This window comes from Equus caballus, chromosome 29, assembly GCF_041296265.1.
Source record: "Equus caballus isolate H_3958 breed thoroughbred chromosome 29, TB-T2T, whole genome shotgun sequence".
NCBI classification, from domain to species: Eukaryota; Metazoa; Chordata; class Mammalia; order Perissodactyla; family Equidae; genus Equus; species Equus caballus.
In genome coordinates this window covers 34,430,859-34,455,526 of record NC_091712.1, presented here as the reverse complement: position 1 = coordinate 34,455,526, position 24,668 = coordinate 34,430,859, and the positions used below count along the sequence as shown (strand labels likewise).

Sequence of the window (24,668 nt, the reverse complement as noted above, 5' to 3'; positions counted from 1 at the left end):
ACTTCAAATCATGGCCAAAAGTCTAAGAGCTGTGATCTCTGTAAGACAAGAAGGCTAAAGTTTGAGAAACTAATCACATACCCTCTCCCCCCATGAAAAGAGAGACAGGAAGAGAGAGAGAGAGAAGAAATAAAAAGATGCGGGATGGAGGGGAAGGAAGGTTTGCAGGGAGAGAGTGGGAGGGGTTTTCTGAGAAGAGTCCTTGTCTCTTGGTGTGGAAGTTCCCAGATAAGTTTGGGGATATTAGAGGAAAGTTTCCTTATCGCTTTGGAACATGGTAGTGAGCAGAAGCAGGAAGGACTTTGAGGAAAACATCAACAAAATCTTGAAGAACCTTAGAAAACTGTTTATAGGATCATCAGTGTCTTTGAGGAGGCCTCAGGTAAGGGCTTAAGGGAAAAGGAAAAATCTTATTGGAAACAGTTATGCGGTAGTGGCAGAAAGTTTGCCAGCCCTGTTGCCTGAAATAACGTGGAAAGTAGAAAATGTACCCTCCCCACAGGATGATCGCTAAGGAGATGATCCCAGCAGAGCGTTGAAGGTGCCATCTAATTTCTTCTTGCTGCTTCTGGTAAAAGACAAGACGGGGGAGACGAGCTGGAGGAAGGACTGTTAAACAAAAGGAAGCCAGAACCTCCTGGTTTTGAAAGTTCTCAACCTCTCCAGAGGGCAAATGATATTACAATGAAGAAAGGGCTCCCGGGAAAAATCAAGCATGCAGTACTGTCAGGAAAATCTGGTCTAGAGATGACTCCAAGAGTGAGACTGGTCTTGGTCTGCCTGAGCTGCCATAACAGATAACAAATACCACAGACGAAGGGGCTCAAACAATAGACATTTGCTTTCTCACAGTTCTAGAGGTTAGAAGTCCAAGATGAAGGTGTCGGCAGGGTTGGTTTCTGGTGAGACCTCTCCTCCTGGCTTGTAGATGCCCGCCTTCTCCCTGTGTCCTCGCATGCCTTTCCTCTGCACGTGCACAAAGAGAAAGAGAGGGCTCTGGTGTCTCCTCCTCTTCCTATAAAGACACCAGCCCTATTGGACTAGAGTCCCACTCTTCTGATATCATTTAACCTAATTACCTTCCTGAAGGCCTTCTCTCCAAATCCATCCCCTTGGGGGTTAGAGCTTTAACATATGAATTTGGAGGGGGACACAAATCAGTCGATAACAGACTGTAAAACTCGTTGATCAGATCTCAGGAAGATAAAAGGCAGTGTTTCAGAGAACTGTTCAAACAATAGGGCTTCTGAGAACCTTAAGAACATTGTCCCTCAGCCTTCTCAGCAGAAGACCAAGGTAGAAAAGGACTTCTAATGAAGATATTTTCAGGTGGAGCTACTTTTCTAGTGGAGTGAGCCCCAATAAGATTCACAGGGCACCTACAAAGTTCTTAAGAGAATTGTATTAGAGCGAACATTGACAGCTCGGACTGGAAGGGACAGACAGTACAAATAGAAAAGATGCCTTTGCACTCTCTCTACTCTCTACTCTCTTTTCTCATGCTGAGAAAACTATACAAACAAAGGAAAAGGAAGGACAATTTAGAGGGTGGAAACAAAAGCCCACAGAATGAAGCCAAGAGCAATGGAAAATTATTCCCAGGAACTGTCGATTTGTACCCTAGTGGATTTCAGAATTGCTGTGAACCAGTGACTTCTGTGCATCCCCCCTTTCCACTCTGTTGAACAGGGGGGTCTATAGCACTTATTCTGTGCTTGTCCTATCATTCTACATTGTTGGGTGAGGGAAGGGGGCAGATAACTTGTCTCTCTAGTTCACAAATTTCAGATCCAAAAGAAGTGGATTTGAGGACTCAAGGAACCACACCCAAAGAGCCGCATCAATATATGGACCTGGTTTGGATAATGAGATTCTGCACTTTAAACTCATACTATATTGGGAAGAGACTTGGGGGGGCCTTGGGAGAGGCTGAGCACATTTTGTGTGTGGAAAGGACGTGAATCATTGGGGGGCAAGGGGAGGATTGTGGTAGCCAGCCTCCAAGATGGCCCCTAGTGATCCCTGCCTTCTGGAATTCTCACCCTTGTGTTGTTCCTTCCCACACTGAATAGGACTGACCCATGTAACCAATGGGATACCAAAGAACCGAAGAAGGTGATTTCTAAGGCTACATCTTGGCAGACATGGTGGCTTCCCCTTATTCTTTCTTGGATCACTTGCTCTGGGAGAAGCCAGCTGCCATGTCATGAGCAAACTCAGACAGGTCAATGGAGAGGCCCACATGGTGAAGAACTGAGGCCTCTGCCAACAGCGAGCATTGACTGGCCAACCATGTAAATGAGCTGTCTTGGGCAGTGGGTCCTCCAGTTTCCTTCAGAGGGCTGTAGCCCTGGCTGACATGTTGACTGCAACCTCATGACAGAACCCGAGCTAGATAATTCTACTAAAATGTTCTTGGATTCCTGTCCCACAGAAACGATGGAAAACAATAAATGTTTACTATTGGTTTAAGCCACTAAGTTTTGGGGTAATTTGTTACCCAGCAATAGATAACTATTACGGAACTGAAATGAACACATGTCAAATATTTCATTCAATTCATTAAATTATGATGGAAATAGTAACATGGTTCCAAGAGCATTTGAGGAAATTGATGTTTATAGGCAATTTAATGAAGGACTGTTAGAATGTGAGTGCTAGGTTAATATAAAATAATACAAAACTGGCTAATGTCCTACAGAGCAATAAACGGCAACCTTTGGGGTTATCTTTTCTCCCAGACAGAAATTATTTTCATCTCTATCAGTCTGGGACCTTTAATCAACAGAAAGCAGGGAGTGGAATAATTCTTTGCTGTGAGGGGCTAGTCTGTGCTTTGTGGCCAGTTTAGCAGCATCCCAGGCCTTTCTCCACTGGTTGACCGTAGCATCCCGCTTCTCCCTACCAGTCATGTCAATCAAAAATGTCTCCAGTCATTGCAAATGTTCCCTGGGGGCCCCCACGGTTGAGAACTACTGCCTTAGATAACTAAATAACCCTTGGGCAGATCTATCAAACAAGGCCCATTTTGACACTGAAATGACAAGCCATCCACCTTTTTTCTTCATTTCCAAGTTTGAAATACTTTTCCTTAATGAGCATATGTGAACCAGGAGCCTCCCGCCTGAGGACCTGCTTCCAAGGACAGGGGGTCGGGGCTGCTATTGCCGTCCCGGCTAAAACCGGATGTGCAACATGGCCTCCTTCCGCCCTGCTCAGAGCGGACAGAGACGAACAGGCGAAGAGGGCCAATATGGCCGGAATCGAGCATGGGGTCAGAGAGCTCTCAAAGGGAAACAACCTGGTACTATGCAAAGGCTGTCTCAAGGCAGCCTTGGAAGGTGGATGAGTTGTGAGCTGACAGAGAGGTAGGAGGAAGCATGGGTGGATGGGGAAGAAGACAAACAGGATGCCCACATAGAACCCCAGGCCCTAACTAAGGATTTGGGGGTTTTCTTTGCTTTGTTACCTTTTTTAAATCGTTTAAAACATGCAAGCAGAATTTACTTAATAAAAAGGAGAAATCTGAATTCACTTTTGGGGCAACTTCTTTGTTTTGGGAAGAACCATGAAATGAATCCATTTCTAAGTAGAAAGCAGATACTCACCTTGCTTCTGGTTGAGTCCATTGGCCTGAACACGGATGTCTGAGGCTGAGAAGCTCCATATTCTGTGCAGAGTAGATGGCACAGTCAGAACTTTCTCTGCAAAAAAAAATTAATTGGCGGGCTAGGGGCTGACGAGTGTTTCTTTTCTTGGAATGAGTTTGCAGGGGCTATACCTGTGGCCTGCGGTGAGGTGCGTCTGCAGGAGGCCAGGCCTGGGTTGGAGAATTCTGCCACAGGGAAGGAAGGAAGTCCAGAGCAGGCAGCCTGGGTGGGGCTTGCTGTCTCTCCGCCTTAGAGAATGCTGTGGCCCTAAGCTTATTTTTTAAGGCTGAGGCCCAGTGAGGGCTCGTGTTGGACAACCACGTTCTGATGGACCAGGCTTGTCAGGGACCAAAAGGCAAGGGAGCACTCCTGAGGCGAAGGGGGGTATCCCTTGAACACAGGGGCCATTTCCGTTGCCAGTCATCCTGGGGAGAGGCTGGTCTTGAGTCAGGGAGGAAGGATTAGGGAGGCCAGCCTCTGACTGGAGAGGAGGCTGCTCTGTCTGGACCTCCAAGCAGCTGGGCTGGTCCCGAATCAGTGACATGCACAAAACGCTCCCAGGAGACGGGCTGGCCTTTCCTTCCTATGAGGGCCACCTCAAGGCCAGGTGGGGGAGCCCCATATATGACCCCAAGGACAGAGCCGCCTAGAGGCTCGAAGGGTAGCCACGTCCTATAGGCTTATCAGTTGCCTCTACTGCTCCTCCTTCTTTCTCCCCAGCTCATCAGCACAGGCTGGTTTCTGTCATGGTGGAGGAATTTCAGGGAAAAGCCTGTTCTCTACTGGAAATGCAGCGCCCAGTGCCAAAGCTGGTGTGCTGTGAAGGACAGGAGCCTGAGGGAGAGGAACTCCGACTCAATGATAGAACATGTATGAGACACCACAATGCCCAAATCAGACCCCTGTGAGGCCACAGGAGGACCGAGACCCTGGGCAGGGAGGGGACCCAAGATGAACAATTGATAAGATTAACGAGCAGCTGGGAAATTCATGGAAAGATGAAGTGTGGTTTAATTGGTGGTCACACACCTGTGAGACCTGGACATGAGCGATGAACGAGACAGATGATGGATGATGGATAAGACAGATAGGCAGGCAGATAAAGATATAGGTATTGGATGGATGGATGGACAGGCAGGTAGACAGAGGATAGATAGATGATGAGTAGATAGAGATACGAGTATAGGATGGGTGGTGAAGTTCAGAACGCAGCACCTCAAAATATGCTGCTCCGGCATATTGATTATTTTGAGTTAAAGGCACTCGAGAAACAGCAGGTGTAAGAAGGACACTTTGATTCTCCTTTTTCTTCCTGAGAGCAGGAGACAAACTCCCATGTGAAAGGAGCCCTGCCTGTACCAGGAGGAAGGGAGACATTCTTATCACCAGAGACAGGAATTTGGGGCCGAAAGATCTGTACAAGCAAATCTTGTTAAACTAGCCCTTATCTTTCTAGTTACTTCTTCACGATTTACTACCCCAGTCCAAATCCCTTTGTCTTGTCAATTCCTCACAAATGCATTGCTTCTTTATCTAAAATGGATAAAAGCTTTCTGTTCTGGTCACTTCTTCAGGTCTTCACTCTCTTGAGAAGACTCTCATGTACATGCAAAAATGTAATAAAAATTTGTATGCTTTTCTCCTTCTAATCTGTCTTTATCCGTTTAATTTTTAGACCCAATCGAAGACCTAACAAGAGTAGAGGAGAATTTTTCCTCCCTACAATGTATAGATAGATAGAAAGATAGATCGATCGATCGATAGATAGATAGATAGGTAGGTAGGTAGATAGATATAGATATAGGTATAGGATGGATAGAAAAAAGATAGGTAGCTAATGATGGATAGATAGAGTTGATGGATGGATGGATAGATAGATAGATAGACAGACAGATAGATAGATAGATAGGCAGATAGGCAGATAGATAGATATAGGTATAGGATGGATAGAAAACTAGATAACAATGGATAGATAGAGTTAATGATGGATGGATAGGTAGATAGATACAAGATGGATAGAAAAACAGATAGATAATTCATAGATAGATGATAGATAGGAAGGAAGGAAATTGTGGAGGAAACATTTATTTTTTTATCTTCCTAACAGATGGACAAGGGGCAAAGGAAGAACACGGAAACATAAGTGGATGAGAACTACAGCATACAAATTACTTGCTTTTGCTCATCACACTCCGGAGGAGCTTTAGAGGTGAAGTTCATTGGTTCCCAGTTTCCCTGTTGTCTGGATATCTGAGATGGATATGTTTCACTGCAATTTCACCCAACACTGACCAGGAGATCAAACTTAACATAGAATAGAATTCTAAGAAGCAGAGTTTGCCTGTTTCTCCCCCAAATCATACAAAGGAATTTAAGATGAGGAGGTCATGCGGATGGGCTGTGAGGGAAGGCTGGTCCTTGCAGGTTCCACCTCGTTTCACCTTGAGCCCCACCATGGCCGTGTGGTTCCTTCAGTGTGGCCCCCTTCACACACAAAGTGAAGGCTATGATATTTTACCTACTTCCTGGGGCATGTCAAGCAGTTCAAAGAACCAATCTAAAGAATGTGGCTATTTGGGGCCAAAGGGCTCTGTGCAGGGGTAACTACTGTCACTTAATAACAACACGAGGCCCTCAGAAACGTGAGCGTCACATCCATTGTGCGGGGAGCAGAAGGCTTGTGTGAGGAGGTGGGGGCCAGCGGGGCGGTGAAGGTGAGGATTCTAATCTCTGTAAAAGGCCTTCGTGGGGAGCCCAGCCACACACAATGGGCATATTTTCTATACATAAAGCTGATTATCTACCATTACCTGGAAACAAAGAAAAATTACTTGTAATTATAATAGACTGAAAAGTAGTGACTTTTGGAGGCTTTTTGACTCCCCTCCTACAATGCCCATTAATAGGTATAAAGAGGAAATAATGCTCGTTGATTTGGAGAAACGCAATAGATCAGAACATGACTCACGTCCTAAGAGGAGGTGGGCGAGAAGGATCTACCAATTAAAGCAATTGCCATTGTTAGACAAATTACTGTTTCTAAAAGACTGAAGTCCTCTATTGGAGAACACTTCAGAAAGCTGGGTGGGGGGAACCTCACATGACCAGTGCAATTAGGAGAACAAAAGCCAAGCATTGTGTGGCGGGAGCTGCTTAAATCCTCCCACGCCTCTGTCCCCTGGTGGGACGTCACCATTCCTGAAAGCCTGTCATACTTTCTTAAGCTTTCAAAGAGCTGTCAGCATATTCTCAAGGGCAGAGGGAGACTGACACGTGAGCGTGGCTGCACGTGGCGGGTGGATGGTGCCGGGTGACGGCTGTCGCCTTCTTTCTCCTCCTGAACTTCTCTTTGGACAAGGTGGCATCCTGTGGCTCCTCGTTCCGGACCAAGGAGTGGATGGACCACTGGGGACACCTGGGTCTGAGACTCTGCACTCCGACTAGAAAATTACAGGTGCCGGAAGAAATGATAACAGGCAGGGCCGGCTGCCCTGTGTGGGGTGGGGATGCTGGAAGGCCGTCAGCAGTCCGTCTGGGATGATCTTTGTGCTCTTGATCTGATGCTAGAAAGATCTGATGTGGGGTTTGATGTTAGCTGGGACACTCTCAAAGTATGAGGGGAAGGACTGTTTCTTAAAAATTTCAGTGTGCTGCACGCAGATGGATATTTTGTGCAAAGCATCAAGAAAATTAATTACTAAGAACATGAAATTAATACAACAATGAAACACAAAATATAAACCCCACGACTTTGTTATTAGGCTCAACAGACATAAAAATTACTCTATCCAATTGCTATAAAAGTTTCTAACTGCTTACTATTGTGGGGGACTGGAATTGGCCACCCCAAGATATGTCTCTTTGGCATGAGGATTATTTTGGGCCGGTTACTTTTAAAAACTGCAGACAGGAAAGAAACTCTGAAAAGTAGAATTTCCTTACCCTCTGTTAAGAGACATTTACATTTGTAAAGGAAATCTCCATCTGTAATTGTGTCCCCCTCTCTGTACCAGGAAGAAGGGGGATGACCTTATCTCTAGAAACTCTTATCAATGCAGAAGGCGAGGACTCAAGTCTGCATAATAACCTGACTCTTGTTTACTGTACTTGTCTGGTAACCTCCCCTAACTGACTCCCCCCACCCCCAACATCCTCCTTTGTCTTTAGCTGAGGGTGGTATTTAAGATGAGAACTTCTGCCCTTTTCGTAAGTTGCTTAGTTTGCCTGAGCCTCTCCCATGTAGACATGTTATAAAGCTTTGTTTAACTTTCTCCTGTTATTCTGTCTCATGTGAATTTCATTTGTTTTCTGGCCAGAAGGACCCAGAGCTGGTAGAGGAAATGTCTTCCTCCCCTACACTCTCAATTTCTGCAGCCTACCAATCCAGGGGTCACACTTTAAGTAGCTTAGGTCTAGGACAGCACATCCCCAAGTTGTCACTGGAATACTGAGTCACCCAGAGGCAATCACAAGAAAATGGTTCCCACAGTCAAATAAAGTATAGAAAATGCTACATATCCTTTTGGTCATTCACAATGCATGGTTGTATAGTAAAGGCTCTGAGAAATCCTGTTTTTTGTAAAAAAAGCAAAAAACAACTTACTTTTATTGAATTCAGTTTTCCAAATTTATTTGCTTACTCTCTGTTTCTCTCTCTTTTTATTTATTTGCTTATTCATTTATTTTTGCAGAACACTTGCAACCTTGGCCAAACCACATTCCACCCATCACATGCTCAGAACTGCTCGCCTGGGGTCTAACCTCACAGGACCCTGGCCAGCCTGGGAGAAGTCGGGCCATAATGCTTGACCCAAAGTGGAAACAGCCCCAGTGCCAGTGAGTCTTCACCAACCCAACTTGACCCTGCAACAGAGGTGCCGGGACCCATCTGCAGACCTCGCCAAACGGCCCAAGGAATTGCCTCCGGTGAAACTCAGGCTCCTCTTTAATTGTGTAGCCACAGCAGAGAAGACCTCCAGCTGTTAGTGCCACTACATTTTGGCACTTGCCTAGCACGCTGGGACATGGTGGCCTTTAGCGAAAGTCTGTGTGTGGAATAAACTCAATCAAGTGTAAGGAGACCACGAGTTATAATGGGAGACTCCAGCACACCAGCCACAGTGACACCAGTTATCCTTCCCTGGGCTAACCCATGCCAGGCCCAGAATGGGTTTTCCTAATTAGCTGGTGTCAGGCAAACATCCCACGGTGCAGTCAATGTCCTTACAGGAGGCTTTAGAATGTACTGCTTGAAGTACATTTGAATTCACCAAGGCGCCCCATGACCCTCTAACAAAACAATTATCTATAGCCCAATTTCCATGCACGGGACCCCAAATGCCATGGACACTGGGGTCAATAGAGAGAGAGGGCGGGCTGTGCCAGGACTCGGCTCGCTATTGGTTTTAACAGACATGGAGGCAACTGGCTACTCCAGTCAGTCTGGAATACTACTGTCTTTCAAAGACGTAGGATTTCTGCTCTTGTGTCACAAATCAAAGGCACATCAAACTCAATGCCTCTGCTTTCTTGTCTACTGTTCAATCGCCTTACTATTTCCTGCCTTTTCAATACTATTTTACATCCCCGTGGGATTACTACTTTATATACTCTGATACACGCCCTCCTGAGTCACAGGAAAAATGTTTCCAGGCCTGGGGGTTTTCCTGGTGACCACATAGACATAATACTTAGTCTCAGAAAATTCAGCTACTTCTCTCCATGTCACAGCATCCCCCCACAGGGCCAACAATTATTGCCAGCCACCAAGAGACTTTCCATTGACACGGGGTATAATTAGGAGGTCCCCAGACTATGTCACAGGCTTCTGTGTGGTTATAAAACATCCAGCAAATTCTTGGATACACTGCCCAGAAAAAGGTGTAGCCTGATCCCCTTTTGGTGAATAAGGGCCAGCTGTGGGCACCTGCTCCTGACAGATTGTAGCAGGAGGGATGGCTGCCCGTCCCCCGAGCCTGGGTCAGGAAAGGGGTGCAGCTTCCTCCTGCTTGTCTCTCTCTCTGGGGCCACACAGCTTTGGACCCCTGAGCTGCCAGGTAGGAAGGGTTCCTCTGCTGAAGACACCAAGCTGGAAAGACCACGAGCAGAGACGACACAGAGAGAAGTGCCCGAGGGCGAGGAGCTCCAGCTGTTCCAGCCCAGGTGCCACACGTGGGAGTGAAGAAGCCTTTGAGATGTCCCCAGCTGCCCCTGGACTGTGACAGGTAATAAATTATCACAGCTGTTTTAAGCCGCTAAGTTTTGGGGTGATTTGTTACTCAGCAATAGATAACTAATATACTTCTTAAATGGGGTACAACTGGAGCCCTTTGTACTTCTCTTTTTCTCAGCACACACCGTTGGGCTGTTGAAGAATTTTCCAGCTAGTAAGGGTCCCATACGAAGGACACCTGCTCTCACAGCCGTAGCCTTGAACGACCCACCCCACCCCCCACATTCACACCTTGCTTCACGCTGCTCACACCTTTTTCCCACGTGCTGACTCCTGTTTTCTATTTTGGAGGCTTCTAGTTATGAAGCCCAGTTGGCCACTTGGTTGCTAAGCTTGAACACTCCGTTCTCCTGGGTTGTCCGGCTCAGCCCTCCCTACCATGTGCCTGGCAGATGGACATACCCCATTCCTGGACACAGCCCGAGGCCACAGTCCTTGCTTCGCCCCTCGCAGGAGAGCAGCACTGCCAGCTGCAGGCGTGTGGCTGGCGCCGACCGGTTCCACACGCCCGCTCTCTCACTCACTCGTGTGTTCATGGGGCGTCCATGAGGCTCCAGGAGCAGAACAAAGCTGATAATCCCTCACCCTTCAGTAGGAGCCAGGAGAAAACTCATATCTTCATTGACGCCGTGATGAGCCCATACCAGCCAGGACATTGTGCGGTCAGGACAGAAAAATTAAACTGGGCAGATTTATTTTTTGTTGCATGAGGTCTTGTAAGGCTGTGAATGGGCACCACTACCAATTTTCTTATCTCTAAAATAGGGAAAGCAATAGTGCTGTTGTGAGGATTAAATGGAACAACATATATAAGATGCTTCGCCCAGGGCCTGACATACAGGAAGAGCTCAATAAATGTAGGCTCTGCTTATTCTTATTACATTTTATTGCAAGTTTCATATGCCCAGTGCTGAGCTCTTCACAGCCCCTCTGCTCCTCCTCCATTTCCCCCACTCCAGTTGACGGCACGTCATCCTTTGAGTTACTCAGCTAAAAAAAAAAAAAACCCAAAACCTGGAGCTGTCCCTGTCTCCTTTCCTTCTCTCACATCCCACACCCAACTCAGAGCTTTTTGTTTCATATTCAAAATAGATTCAGAAGGGACCACTTCTCACCCCTCACTTCTCTGACCCTGTCCGAGCTCTCATCACTTCCCTTCAGTTTACAGCCAAGATGCACCAAGTCCTCTGCCCGCTGCCCTCCGCCCTCCACACCCCCGTGACTGGTTGTCAACCAGCAGCCAGGAGAATTGTGTTTAAACAGAAGTCACATCAACTTCTTTGCTCAGAATCCTCCAATGGTTTCCGTCGTTGGCCTTCCTGTTGTCTTCAAGCACACTCCTGCCTCAGAAAATTGCTATTCCTTCTGTCTGAGATTCTTCTCCGGATATCTTGCTTGCTCCCTCACCTCCTTCCAGTCCATTCTCAAAGGTTGACTTCTCCAGGAGGTCTTCACTGACCATCCTAATTAAAATCGCAACCCCTCCCCACACTCTCTCTCCCTCCCCCATGCTCTAATTTTTCCCGCAGCCCTCCTCTCCAGCTCCCCTGCTATGTATCGACTTTGCCTTGTTGGTTTTCCCACCGGAATGTCAGCTCCATGAGGGTGTGGGGTGCGTTGCACACTGCTGTGTTCCCAGTGCCCAATGCAGGCAAATGCTCAGTCACTGTTCACTGGCGGAAGGGAAGGAGGGAGGGAAGGGAATTCAGTGCACTACCTCTTTGCCTCAAAGGACCTAGAAAAAAATCCAAGCTAATCATGTGCGGACCCTTGCTTGGTTTCTGCACTACCATGGAGAGACCATTTGTACTTCCTCAGCGGGAAGGGAAGTATGGCACCCCCTGCGTACCTTTCCCCTTCATCTTTCATTTGGTACGGGGACAGTGGAGTCACCCTTAGCAAGTGGCTCCCACCTCTGCAAATCTTAGGCGTCATCCTCATTTATAAATGGGGGCAGAGTTAACCTCTTTGGATAAAGACGTTTGCCCAAGCTGAAGAGGTCAAGTCTTCCTGGGACCCTAGTTCTTAGGGGGGCCCTTCAGTACGGTCAGTGGCAGGTCTCTGAGTTAATCCACTACCACTGCTCGCTCACAGTGGGGTAAACATGGGTGGTACTGATTTCCTGGATGCGTCAACAGCTTGACAGATTAGAAAGCATGTTGGGTCAGGGGTCACAGGATATGGGTTCTAGTCCAGGCTCTGCTATGGACCAGACTCATGAGCTCCACAACCTGGAGGAGTCGACTGCTCTACAGCCGAGAACCTGCCACAGCCCCAGGAAATGAGTGACTCTTCACCTTCTCAGGGGGGCAACATCATAGACGTCTCCACAGGCCCCCAGTGTGTTTAAGTCAAGAGCATTTTGAGTAATTGGTGGGAAAACAGGAAAGAAACTAAGGTATTTGGTGGTGACCCCATGTGTCATATATGATAGTTTTTTCCCTCTTGCTTTTCTTGTTTTCACTCATTTATTCATTCAACAAATGCTTAGCGAACATCCATCTAGGTTACAAAGGTAAATTTGCAATGGCTCTTGCCTTCAGAAGGCACTCGTTTCCCCTGTGTCTTTGACTCCATTTTCTCTTCCTCTCTGGTCTCTATACCTTATTCCTCTCCCTGGGGTGAAGCTCAGGGACTCTGAGGCAAGAAAGGTGGTTGGCTCCTGCACCAAAATGTCAACACAAATGTTCTGTGGGGAAGCTGTAGCCCTCAAAAGGCCCAGATGAAGTCACCTGGCAAAGTCCAACATCCCGTAACCCCATATGCGTGACAAATGGGTTGGGCAACCTGTCTCCACGTGGACTTCAAAAAATACTTTTGGAGAAAGCCACGGGGGAAGGCAGGAGACAATGAGTAAAGATTTACTGGAAACAAACGTGTCAGAAGCTCTGGGTTCTGTAGGGATGGGTTTGTCAGAGTTGGCATCTACCACATGGCACGAGGCCCAGGCATAGCAGGTGGCATAGACATAGTCTTAATTGATAGCTTAATTAGGAAATTAGGTGGGTTATAACTTCCAACCTACAGCTTGGTTAAGCTAAATTTCATTATCCTCCTTTCCCGTAGAAACACACACATGGAAGTAAATGAGGAGTGGGTGTCATCCACCCGAGAACCGCTGCTAAAATGGTTTGGCCTAGCTGCACGCGTGATAGGAAGAGAAACAATGTGATAAGGAGAAAATGTCCACAGGCACTCCCTCCACTTGCTGGAAGCTTCTCCGGGAAACCTCCAAAGGTTTACCCTTTTCCCTTAAGAACTTGCTGAATTGCCTTCTGAGATGAGAAGCATCATCTCCAACAGCCAGGCTAGCACCTTCAAAGGGTCTAGGCCTGTGAAACAAACGAATTCTGTAGAGACTGGAGGATGAAGACATAGAGCCATCTCATTTATGCCCGTAGCTCTGCAGAGGCAAACCTCCATGTGCTTCATGAGCCCGACTGGCAGCTGCCTGTGGCCCCAGGAAGCTGCTTGGGTGTCTGGTGTGGGTGTGACGGAGGGCTGGCGCTTGGGAACTTGAGCTTCTTCCTGACTGCTCATCAAGGAAGCCAGCCTCGATCCTTGTTACTCACAGCGTGGTGCCCAGTCGAGCAGCATCACCATCACCTGGGAGCTTATAAGGAGTAGAGAGTCTCAGAGCAAACTGCAGATCTACGAAACCAAATCTGCATTTTATCAAGATCCCCAGGTCATTTGTATGCACTTTAAAGTTTAAGAATTAGGGACCTGGGTAGTAGATGGTACAGTCCAACTTCCAGTTAAAATGAAGCCTTCCCTAAAAAGTTCTGTGTAACTTGAAACTGGAGGAAGAGCGAGGTCTACGAAAAATCCAAACTACTAGATAGAGACCTGTAACTGACATTTGACACCCTCATTTAAATATAAACATGATCTGGGGTTTGCAAGACAAGTGATGCCAGGTGGTAAGAGTCTTGATATGGGAGGCGGGTACAGAGCTATAGAGAATAGACAGGAAGGGTGCGGGGGACACTAAAGGCAAACCCTGCTTTGTAATGTTGCCTGGTAGGTGATGTACCTTACGGGTACAGTGGAAGGTGCTCTCCCCAATGCACGGTGGCCTGGAGTTTGGAACATTGATCAAGCTCTTGAAACCTGCAACCCACAAAGCTCAGAGTCCAGCTGTGGCTCTTTGCTGATCTCTTATGCCAGCAGAGCCCCTTACTTATTTTCACACAAACACCCAACTTTGCTACTCCCAAATCCACTGTCCGAGTCATTTCCAAGGAGGCCCGGGGGCCCCAGAAAGCACAGACAGGAAACCCCTGCTGCGAAGGAAGTTCATGGCATATGTCCTGGACAGCCTTGACAGCCGGGCTGAGCAACGGGTATTTAATTTGATGGCCATGGGGAGCCACTGAAGGTTTTTAAGCAGGAAAATGACATAATCCAAGTTGGGCTTTAAAGGTACGATTTGAGATTGTAAGGTTGAGTAGAAAGTTATGACAATAATCCAGGCAAGTGTTACTGAAGACTTCAACTAGGGTTTTTTGGTTTTTTAATTGGGAACGTAGCAAAGTGTGACTTTATTCTGATGGACATGCATGGGCACCCAGCAGACATCCGATAACACTGTGTAACATGAATGAACAGATGAGTGACCTGGGAACATCACCACACAGACCAATCAACACAGTCATGCAGTTAAGCTTTACATTTTGAGCTCTTTTCACCCATATCAAGTGGACCCAAAAATCCTTTCTTGAACATTTGCACTTGGGTTCATTGTTTGGATGGTTGTACACGTAACCAGGTTTCTAGTCTCTTCTCTCCCTCTCAGGCTGAGGTCTGTCCACTGCAGGCAGGGGGTGCACATGGGGTTCACCTTCCTACCTGTGCATTTGCTGACAGTCTGCTGCAGTTGGGGCAGCAGTGGAGAAAGGTGACATCGGGTCCTTTGCCCAAGGTCAAGTCACTGGGCCATTCTGGGCTCGGCTCTTCATCTGTAAACTGCCCGTCACAAAATGGGGAGAGCTTTAGGGACTGCTGGTTTGAGACATTGGGGACATAAGTGAGCCTTCTGGACTTGGGGTGTTCTTGAGAGGTTCAGCTCGGCCACTCGAAGTGTGGGACATTTGCTTGGTTGGCTGGGTAGCTTCTGGCCTCTTTGTCCTCAGGTAAAACTGCCAGGTCACCAGATTCTGGATAGGTGAATTGTCCCTGCTTCATACCAACACACTTCATCCTAAAAGAACATCTAGATCCTTGCATGAGTCATCGTTTCTTGAATCGGCTTCAGTTAGGTTCTACTTTCCTATACTTTTCTCAGTATATGTCAGACTTCACTCATAGATGACAGTGGAGTTTTTTAATACACTGTACAGATCCCTTCCCAGGACTCTGATTAAACTCACACACTCCATCTGGTGTCACAAAAGCTGTTTCAAGCCTGGATCCTCTCTCTGAGGTTATTTGCCAACAACCTATCTATAAATTAATAGTTATGGTACGTTTATTAGTTTCCAGGCCTTCTAATAGCATATCAATTCTGGACAGAAGCTTAGCATCTGGTTTGGCCAAAGAATTTAATTTTCTACAAACCACATAATCTAATCAGATCATCTGGTCTTCAAACACTAATTCGGTGGCCTTGAAGTGCTGATGCGAGCACCAGGCCCGAGCCGGACAGAGTTTTCACCAGCCTGTAAGGAGGGGGTTTTACGAAAAGGTCAATATAGTGGATTTTTTAAAAGGGTAACTATATTCAGCTTAAAGGACTGTCCATTTTTCTGAGGTTATGCTCTTTCTTCATTGTCAAGTGTGTTATAATATTTAAGATATTTTTCTTTAAATAAACGTATTTGACAAAATAAAAATGGACAACTCTGACAGTGCCTCAGATCTTGGAGAACGTTTTACTGATATGAAATCTAAAGCAATAGGCTATCCCAGACTGATGGAGCGCCCAGTGACTTTACGAAGATGGGACAAGCCCAGGTGTAAAACCTCCCCCGCCCCTTTCTGGTATCAGTAAACACCTGCCACTGTTTCTGGTCAGGGACGGCCAGAGATGAAAAGGTTAGCTTCCCAGATGGGCTTTTAAAGAGAAGCCTTTAGTCCAACATCGACTTCTTCTGCAGGAAGAGAGAATGAGGCATCTGACTTCGCCCATATTTCCCGGTCTTCATTTTCTGAGATATCTGCCTTTCAAAAAAGTTATTATTATTGCTTTTCTAACTTTCATTCACTGGGCATCAGTTTGACCTTCAGCTTCAGTAACAAAAATAAGAGAGCGCCCTTTCATCCCCAGGCCACACCAGCCTCACCCAGTCAGGGCGTGGCTTCTATTTCGTGTCCCTGGTCTCAGGGCTCCTGGCCTGGGACCACCCGCGGTCTTTTGCGGCTGTCCCCAGGAACCTCTCTGATTTTCTTGTCCTTCCTTCCTCCCCCAACCGAAAGAAGAGTAAGGGGTACAAGATGGTCCAAGGGGAGGGAATGGCCTCCACTCTGCATTGAGGACCAGCTTTTGCTGAGTTCCACCCAAAGCCCTGTCATACTCATTCTTGGCTAAAACCTAACCAGGGGCCAAGTGCGAAGGTGGCTTCCTTCCCACCTCCTATTCCTACCTACCTGGGACCCCACCCCCTTAGGGCTCTTTGCTCTTCCTCACCTCCCTGGCTTATTTCACGGCGGCTATTTCTTAATCCGGAGTGCCTGCCCATCATAAACCTTCTTCCCTGTCTGTCCTAAAAGGCTTCAAAGTCTTTGTGCAAACAGAACTTCCTTGACAGCCTGTGGATCCTAAACCCTTCCCCATCCCACCTGTGACCTTCAACACTGCAACGCTGAGTCCTGCTTCAAGGCTGGTCTGAGGCCAAGGAGGAGCTGGAAAGCCCACCGAGGGCTATGTGAATACTGTTCTGTAGATTTTACACTCAGCAATCAATCCGCCATCTTTCCATGTCAATATACATAAAGCTACCTCCACACGTTTAACGGGTGAACAGTACTCTTTTATGTGGTTATGCCGTAATTTATCCTATCCTCTGTTGATGGATATTCAGGTTATTTCCAACTTTTCTCTATTACAAACAATGGTGCAACAAACATCCTTGTACATGTTTCTTTTTCCACTTGTCTTTCTGTTTATAGCAGTATTTCTGGACCCAAAAATACAACATATAAATGCTGATACCGGTAGGTGGTACATTTTTGGAAGGTAATTTTCCTCGAACAGGATATGAACATTCTTTTTGCCAATCACTGTTTCCATTTCAATTTCTCTAATTACTGGGGATGTAGAATCTGTGAATATGTTTAACTGCCTGTACTTTTTTTTTTTTCGGTGAGGAGGGTGCGCTCTAACATCTGTTGCCCATCCTCCTCTTTTTTTGCTTAAGAAAGATTCCCCTGAGCTAACATCTGTGGCCAATCTTCCTCTGTTTTGTATGGGCGTCGCCACCACAGCACGGCTTGATGAGTGGTGTAGGTCCGCGCCTGGGATCCAAACCTGCACACCCAGGCTGCTGAAGCGGAGCGTGCTGGACTTAACCACTCTGCCACGGGCCCAGCCCCTGCTTTGTACTTCTCTATCTGTACATTTTCTTTTACTATTCTTTGCCCGCCTTCCATTTGGGGTTACAAGTCTAAAAGGAAATAAAGGTTCTTGAATATGAATATGAGCCCTGGCCCTCCCCATTTACATTCGTCGAGCAGCTAAGTCCCAGGCACTGTGCCACATGCACAGTATCTCAGTCACTCTTCAGAGCAACCTTGCAGGGAAGCCTCATTTTCCCAATTTTACTCAGGAGACTGAGGCCCAGCAAGGTTAGTGGGAGAGCTGATACTCATCTCCAAGTTTGTTTTCAGGCCTGTGGTCTTTCCATGATACCAGTCACACCCTCTAAACGAAAATCCCCCAATAGGATTTTAAGGTGGTTTCCAGATAGTAATGGGAAAATGATATGGGAGCTAGAAGACAAAAGAAATAGGGGTGGAGAGAGTGACATCTCCCTTCTTGCTGTGTGGTCAAAACACATCATTCGTTAACAGAGGCAGGTCATTCGTGGCTTCCCATGTTTCAAGCCCAAGGCTCTGATTGCAGTATATTCCTGTTCAATTGCATTCCACAGTTAGGTTCTAAGGGATGGATTATAGAGTCACGAAATGTTGGACTGTATACTGTTTAACTTAAAACCAAACCAAACCCCACTTCCCGGCCCAGCCCGAGATTCTGACTTCGTTGGCCAGGGGACGGCCTGGGCATCAGTGGTTTGGCAGCTTCCCGAGTGATTCTCATTTGCAGCCACGGCTGAGACCCACTGTCTTAGGTCATCTCTACTATCCCTTCTAGCTCTAACGTCCACATTTCATAGCTGAGAAAGGGAGGCTCAGAAAGGGAATGTGATTTGCCCAATGTCACACTGCTCTAAGTGGCGAACTCAGACTACAGTGCAGGTTTGATGGCCTCCAGAGGGCACATGTCCAGGGCCCTCATAGTCCTTCCTTTTCAGAGGTGCCTCCACTGACAGCTTTATTCATGGGTACAGATAACGGTTGATAACAACATTGTTTCCAGGGTAAGAGCTTGAGTCATTTGTATCAGAACTTGCTACTCTGCTGCCTTTGCTCCCGGCTGTACTGTGAGAGCTGCCCCATCCCCCATCCCCCATGGGGGCAGCTATGAGCCGGTTCCCTCTGCTCATGATCATGGCTCCTTCCCCTGCACGTCCAATTCAAGCCACATCTTTTCTTGTGAGCTTCATCTTCGTGTGTGTCACTGTTACAGGTGCTAACTGCACCGGATCCTCCTCACTCCTCGTCCTTGCCACAATGCGGGTATTCATTTGTGTCGGGAACTGCATAATTAATTTACGCCTTCCCCACTCCAGGAGACCAGGGACCCTTGGGCCTGTGCCCACCCTTGTTCTCCAAGCACTTGGCACAGTAGCTAGCACAAGGCAGACAAATAGGCCTCGTGTCAGGGCAGCCTCCCCTTAAGAGTTTGGGGCACAACCTTTTCAAAGTCCCCTTCCCACCTCTAGAGTTGACAGATCAGAAAACCCAGTTCCCAGAGAGGCCCAGCGACCTGCCCGAAGTCACACCATGGATTTGTGGCAGAGCTTATTAATTCACTCAAGACTGATTTAGCATTTTGGGGGCTGCAGTTCATTGCTGATTCCCGTTTACAAGAGAAGTTAACCTCCCCATCTTTCGCACATACGCTACGTCTGAATCACGTCTCCCTCACCCACCCCACCCTCCAGCTGCCATTCAGTAAGGGCCATCCCACTTGTGCCTGCAACCACCGCCATCTGACTGTGGCTCTAGGAACGACAGCAGATGACAGCAACCTACAGGATGTCCCCGGCCCATCCTGCTGCACTTGACGCTGCTGCTCGTTTCCTCCTTCCTGGAACTCCCACTCCTCCAGCCAGGGCACCGTCTCCTCGCGTCGCCTTCCGTGCTCTCCCTTTCGTGCGTCCTGTGTAACTGTACTGTTTATCTCCATCCTCCTCACTACACTGTCAGCTCCAGGAAGTCAAGGTCCACACCGTCTTGGTCACTAAAACCTAGCACTGTGGTGACACGATCATGGCTAACATTCCAAATGATCACCGTGTGATGACGCTGTGCTGAACACTTCACACCAATTCACTCATTTAATCCTCACAGCCCCATGAATACTACAGAAATCCTACAATCTTCACTTTATAGACGAGGAAGTGGATCAGAGCACAAGCTCCATAGGACAGGGGTTGTTGTCTTGTTACATCACGATTTCACCAGGACCAAGAACAGTGGCTGGCCCACTGAGGCAAAGTTCAAACTCGAGTCAGTCGGAATCTGAAGCTCAGTCTTCAACCAGATGTGGCGGAACTAGGCCACGACTGTACTTACTTCATGCACTCCTTTCCCTCTGGCACCTCTGAAATGTCAGTGATCCCCTGGGCTCTCCCCCTCCTTAGCTTGCTCATCTTCTCCCTCGGCAAGTACTCTCCCGTGGCTTTACCTCCTATGTGCTGGCAAGTCCCAAATCTCTCTGGAATTGCCAGCTGCCTGTCCGACAGCACCATCTGTCAATCCCCTAATTCCTCATATTCGACCTGTCAAAAGAGGTCATTTTCTCATTAAACCTAAACCTGCTCCTCCTCCTGACTTCTTTTTATCAGATGGTAGCCCCACTATCCACACTCCCTCCCAACCTGGGAATTGCAGAAATCGACCTTGACCCATCCTCTGCCCTCAACAGTACAACGTGATGTTTAAGCACACAGGCTCTGAAGAAAAGAATTCTCTTCACAAGAGCAAGAAAAATAAAATACTCAGGAATAATTTTAACATAAAAGTGCAAGACATATACTAAAACTACAAAACTTGCTGAGAGAAATTAAAGACCAAAATAAACGGACATTCTCTGTTTATGGATTGGAAGAGTCAACAATGTTAAAATGGTAATTCCTCCCAAATGGATCCATAGATTCAAAACAACACTATCAAAATCGCAGCAGGATTTTTTTTTTTTTGCAGAAACTGACAAGCCGATCCTAAAATTTATATAGAAATGCAAAGGACCCAAAAGAGTCAAAACAATTTGAAAAAGAACAAAGTTGGAGGAGGTACACTTCCTGATTTGAAAACTTAAACCTTTAAATATATGGTCCATGATTTTTAACAGAGGTACCAAGGCATTTCAATTGTGGAAAGCATAATCTTTTTAACACATGGTGCTGAGACCACTGGATATCCACATAATTTAGATCCTTACTTCACAAGATATACAAAAATTAATTCAAAATGGCTCATAGACCCATATGTAAGAGTCAAAACTATAAAACTTCTAGAATAAAATACAGGAGAAAATCCTTTGTGACCCTGGGTTAGGCAGAGATATAATACTAAAAGCATGATCCATAAAGAAAACACTCATAAATTGGATTTCATTAAAATTAAAAACATTTGTACTTCAAAAGACACCATTACGAAACTGAAAAGACAAGTCACAGACTGAGAGAAAATATTTGCAAATCATGTGTCTTACAAAGGACTTGTATCCAGAATACATTAAGAACTCATACTATTCAAAAATAAGAAAACCACCCAATTAAAAACTGAGCAAAAGATCTGAACAGACATTTTGCTAAAGAAGATATATGAATGGCCCATAGGCATATGAAAAGATGCTCAACATCATTAGCTATCAGAGAAATGCAAATCAAAGCCACAATGCGATATCACTTCACACCCACTAGAAAGGCTATAATAAAAAAATACAAAATAACAAATGTCAGCGAAATGTGGAGAACTCAGAACCCTCATACACTGCTGGTGGGAATGAGGTGCAGACCCTTGGCAGTTTCTTAAAAAGTTATTAGCATAAAAGCCCACAATAGCACTCCTAGATATAGACCCAAGGGGAAAGAAAACACATCCACACAAAGACTTGCACCCCAATGGTCACAGCAGCATGGGGAAACAGCCCAACGTCTTTAACTGGTGTGTGAATGAACAAAAGGTGGCAGAGCCATCCCATGGACTACTACTCAGCGATAAAAAGGAAAGTCACCATGGATACAGGCTACGTCATGGATGAACCTCAGAAACATGACGCCAAGTGTGAAAGAAGCCAGATGCAAAGAACACACATTATCTGATGCCATTTATATGAAATGTCCAGGAAAGCAAATCAGAAAGGTGGAAAGTAGATTAGTGGTTGCCTGAGGCTGGGGGCGGGAATGGAAATTGATGGTAAACGGCAAAAGAGATCTTTTCGAGGTGGTGGAAATGTTCTAAAAAGGTGTTGTAATGGTGGCACAACTTTGTAAATTTACTAAAAAGTCCTTTAAGTGCATACTTAAACGGGTGCATTTTATGGTAGGTAAATTCTACCTCCCTAAAATCGTCAGAGTTGGGGAGGGAAGGGAAGCACAGGCTCTAGATCCAGCCCGCTTGGATCCAGGTCGTGGCTCTATCACCTCTGAGGTGTGGGCATGTTACTGCAACTGTCTGTGCCTTAGTTTTCTCATCCATAAACTGGGAATCATAGTAGGACACACTGCATTGTGAGAATCGAATGAGTTAATACAGGTACAATGCTTAGCACAATGCCAGACACATAGTAAGCATTCAGTAATGTTAGCTGCTTTTCTTATTGTATGATTACATTCAACCAATTATCAAGCCTTGCCAATTTTACTTCGTCATTAGTTCTAAGGTGAATCACCTTTTCTTCCTAACTTCTTCCCTGGCCTTAAGCTCTGTAGCAGCTCTTAGAACACTTGCCGCAGTCTTCCTAACTTCCTCCAGGCTGGTTCCCTCACGGAGGCTCTGCAGCCTCCAGCTCAATGGCACAGGAGGCCCTCCCTGACCTCTGACCTCGTCTCCTGTGGTGTGGACCCCCACCCCCACCTCACATACACCATACCCATCAAAGCGGTGGACTTGCCCACTCAGACCCCGCAGCTGCTCATGCCATGCCCTCTCTGGAAAGCGCCCCTTCCCCTCCCTTTGTCCGTCTGCTCTACTAACCCTCCAGGGCTGGGCTGAGGCAGCTCCCCGCATGCCGCCCCTGACCCTCTCGAGCTGTGGCCTTCGCGCGCCTGTAGGAATCACTGTGCCTATCTCCAACATTGAACTGACACACGGATTACAGAACATGCCCCCTGTCTTGCAGCGGAGCCTAGCACAGTCCCCAGGACATCTAGGACACTGTGGGAGCGAGTTAAAATGTTGATGGTCAAGTGAACCACCAGACTATGCAGCATTTTCTCAGCTCCTCACGAGGGAAAGATGCACTTAGGCTTTTAAACAGCTTCGGCCTTTTGTTAACATGTCACTTACGGAAAATGACAGAAGTTGTCTAGGAAAATGGAACTCAATAAGGTTCTACATATTTTGAAGAACTACTGTAAGCAGTAATGAGATACAGTACAGGGTCACACTACCTTCCATTTTATGCCACTTATACTTTGTACAGTAGTCCATCCAAATTTATAGAGACGGCAGGTAATGCGAATCTTTCCAGTGGAATTTTTCCTAACTTACTTGAAATGAGAGTTTCTAAAGAATGGAACTGATCTATTAAGAATTTTTGAGGAGGCTCATAGTAGGAATATAAGATAATCAACTTTAGAGGGATTTTATTTTTATTTTATTTATTTATTTATTTTTTGAGGAAGACTAGCCCTGAGCTAACATCTGCCAATCCTCCTCGTTTTGCTGAGGGAGACTGGCCCTGAGCTAACATCCATGCCCATCTTTCTCTACTTTATATGTAGGATGCCTGCCACAGCATGGCGTGCCAAGTGGTGCCACGTCTGTGCCCAAGATTCAAACCGGTGAACCCTGGGCCGCTGAAGCAGAACGTGTGCACTTAACCGCTGCGCCACTGGGCTGGCCCTGGATTTTATTTTTAAGAGAGCTTAACTGATTGAAGGGGAAAAAAAATACAATTACCCGGGTTCCACCCCAGAGATTCTGATTTACGTGGCTGAGGGGGGGAACCAAGAAAACATTTTTCAAAAGTTCCCCAGATAATTCTAAAGAGCAGCAAAGGTCATGATCCGTCCTACGAAATCTCAAATTTGTTCCTATATTTCTCAGTGTTCTTATTTATAAAATGGTGGCAGTTACACTTAGATTTATGCATAACTGAAAATCCTTCTCAAAGTACAATTTATCAATATATGTTAAATGGAATCCTTTCTTCCTATTCTCAATACCTTGGGTCAATGTAAAAGTAAAGCTGGACTTATTAAAACCACCTGGTCAATAAGCATTAATATCTATATTAGAAATGGACATTTAAAATCCATTAAAGGACAATTAAAACAAAAAAACAGACTGCAAAACCATAAAGTTAACCCACAACCAAGCACATACTAAAATAAAGGTGTGAGTCTAGAAGATACCTGAGAGAACATTTCCAGAACAGTAAACTGCAGGTCCTCAGTGAATAAATCCCTATTTGTGGACATGGAATTTTTTTCTCTAATCATGAAAATGAAAAGAAAAGAGATCTCAGCAAAGCACTGACTAGGTACTGTCTTGTGTTGGCATGAAATGGGCCCCGAGGGAGAGATGTGAAAGGCTTCAAATATGAAACTCAATTTTACAGTTACACTGAGTAGGACAGAAAATGTCGTATTAGAATCTTCCTAAAACGAAAAAAGTTAAAACAATCACATCGCATCCTGCAAACATCTACTCTTCTTCTCCAGAAATGCCCTATTGATTGGAGCTCTTTTTGTTCTTTCCAGAAACATTCGATCATCGATGCTGCGGGGCATTAGGACATGCCACCCCAAAATGTGCCACTCTGGCCTAAGAATAATTTCAAGCTGAAGGCTTTTGAGTTTCTGAAATCCCTTCTCTGCCTAAAAGCAGAGCTTCCTGACAGGCCTCAATTGTCATAAATCCCCTCCCAGTTTAGCTCTCATCTCCTCTTCGGGCCCCACACCCGGACACTGTCACAACTATCAGGTCTCCCATCTACCCTCCCAAGGGCTCACTTCTCTTTTCCAAAAAGTCCTGCTTCTCCACAAGTGTCTTTCTCTCCCCACTTCTCCCTACTAAGTTAGTTATGTAGGCCCCAAGTCTACCTGCCTCCAAGTGGCTCATCACTGGGTACCATGTGAATGCACAATGCACATGCTAATGAACTTCTGTTGGTCTCCTGTGAATCTGTGTTTCATCAATCCAACTTACAGGGCCGGAGAACCTAGAAGGGTAGAAGGAAAAAACATTTTTCCTCCCCTACAATACTCTGATACCTGATTTTACAAACATATATACACTCTGTCTCCCAGCTTTAAAAAGCTGTCTATTTT

At 46.2% G+C, this 24,668-nt stretch overlaps 1 long non-coding RNA gene across 1 annotated transcript; it reads right to left on the bottom strand.

Moving 5' to 3' along the window:
* Positions 1–327: 327 nt before the first annotated feature.
* LOC138921452 (uncharacterized) lies at positions 328–24,559 on the bottom strand. The gene is made up of 3 exons (XR_011434036.1): positions 24,441–24,559; positions 3,609–3,704; positions 328–966 (listed from the first exon to the last, which is right to left on the bottom strand). It is a non-coding gene; the product is annotated as an uncharacterized lncRNA (long non-coding RNA).
* Positions 24,560–24,668: the final 109 nt, after the last annotated feature.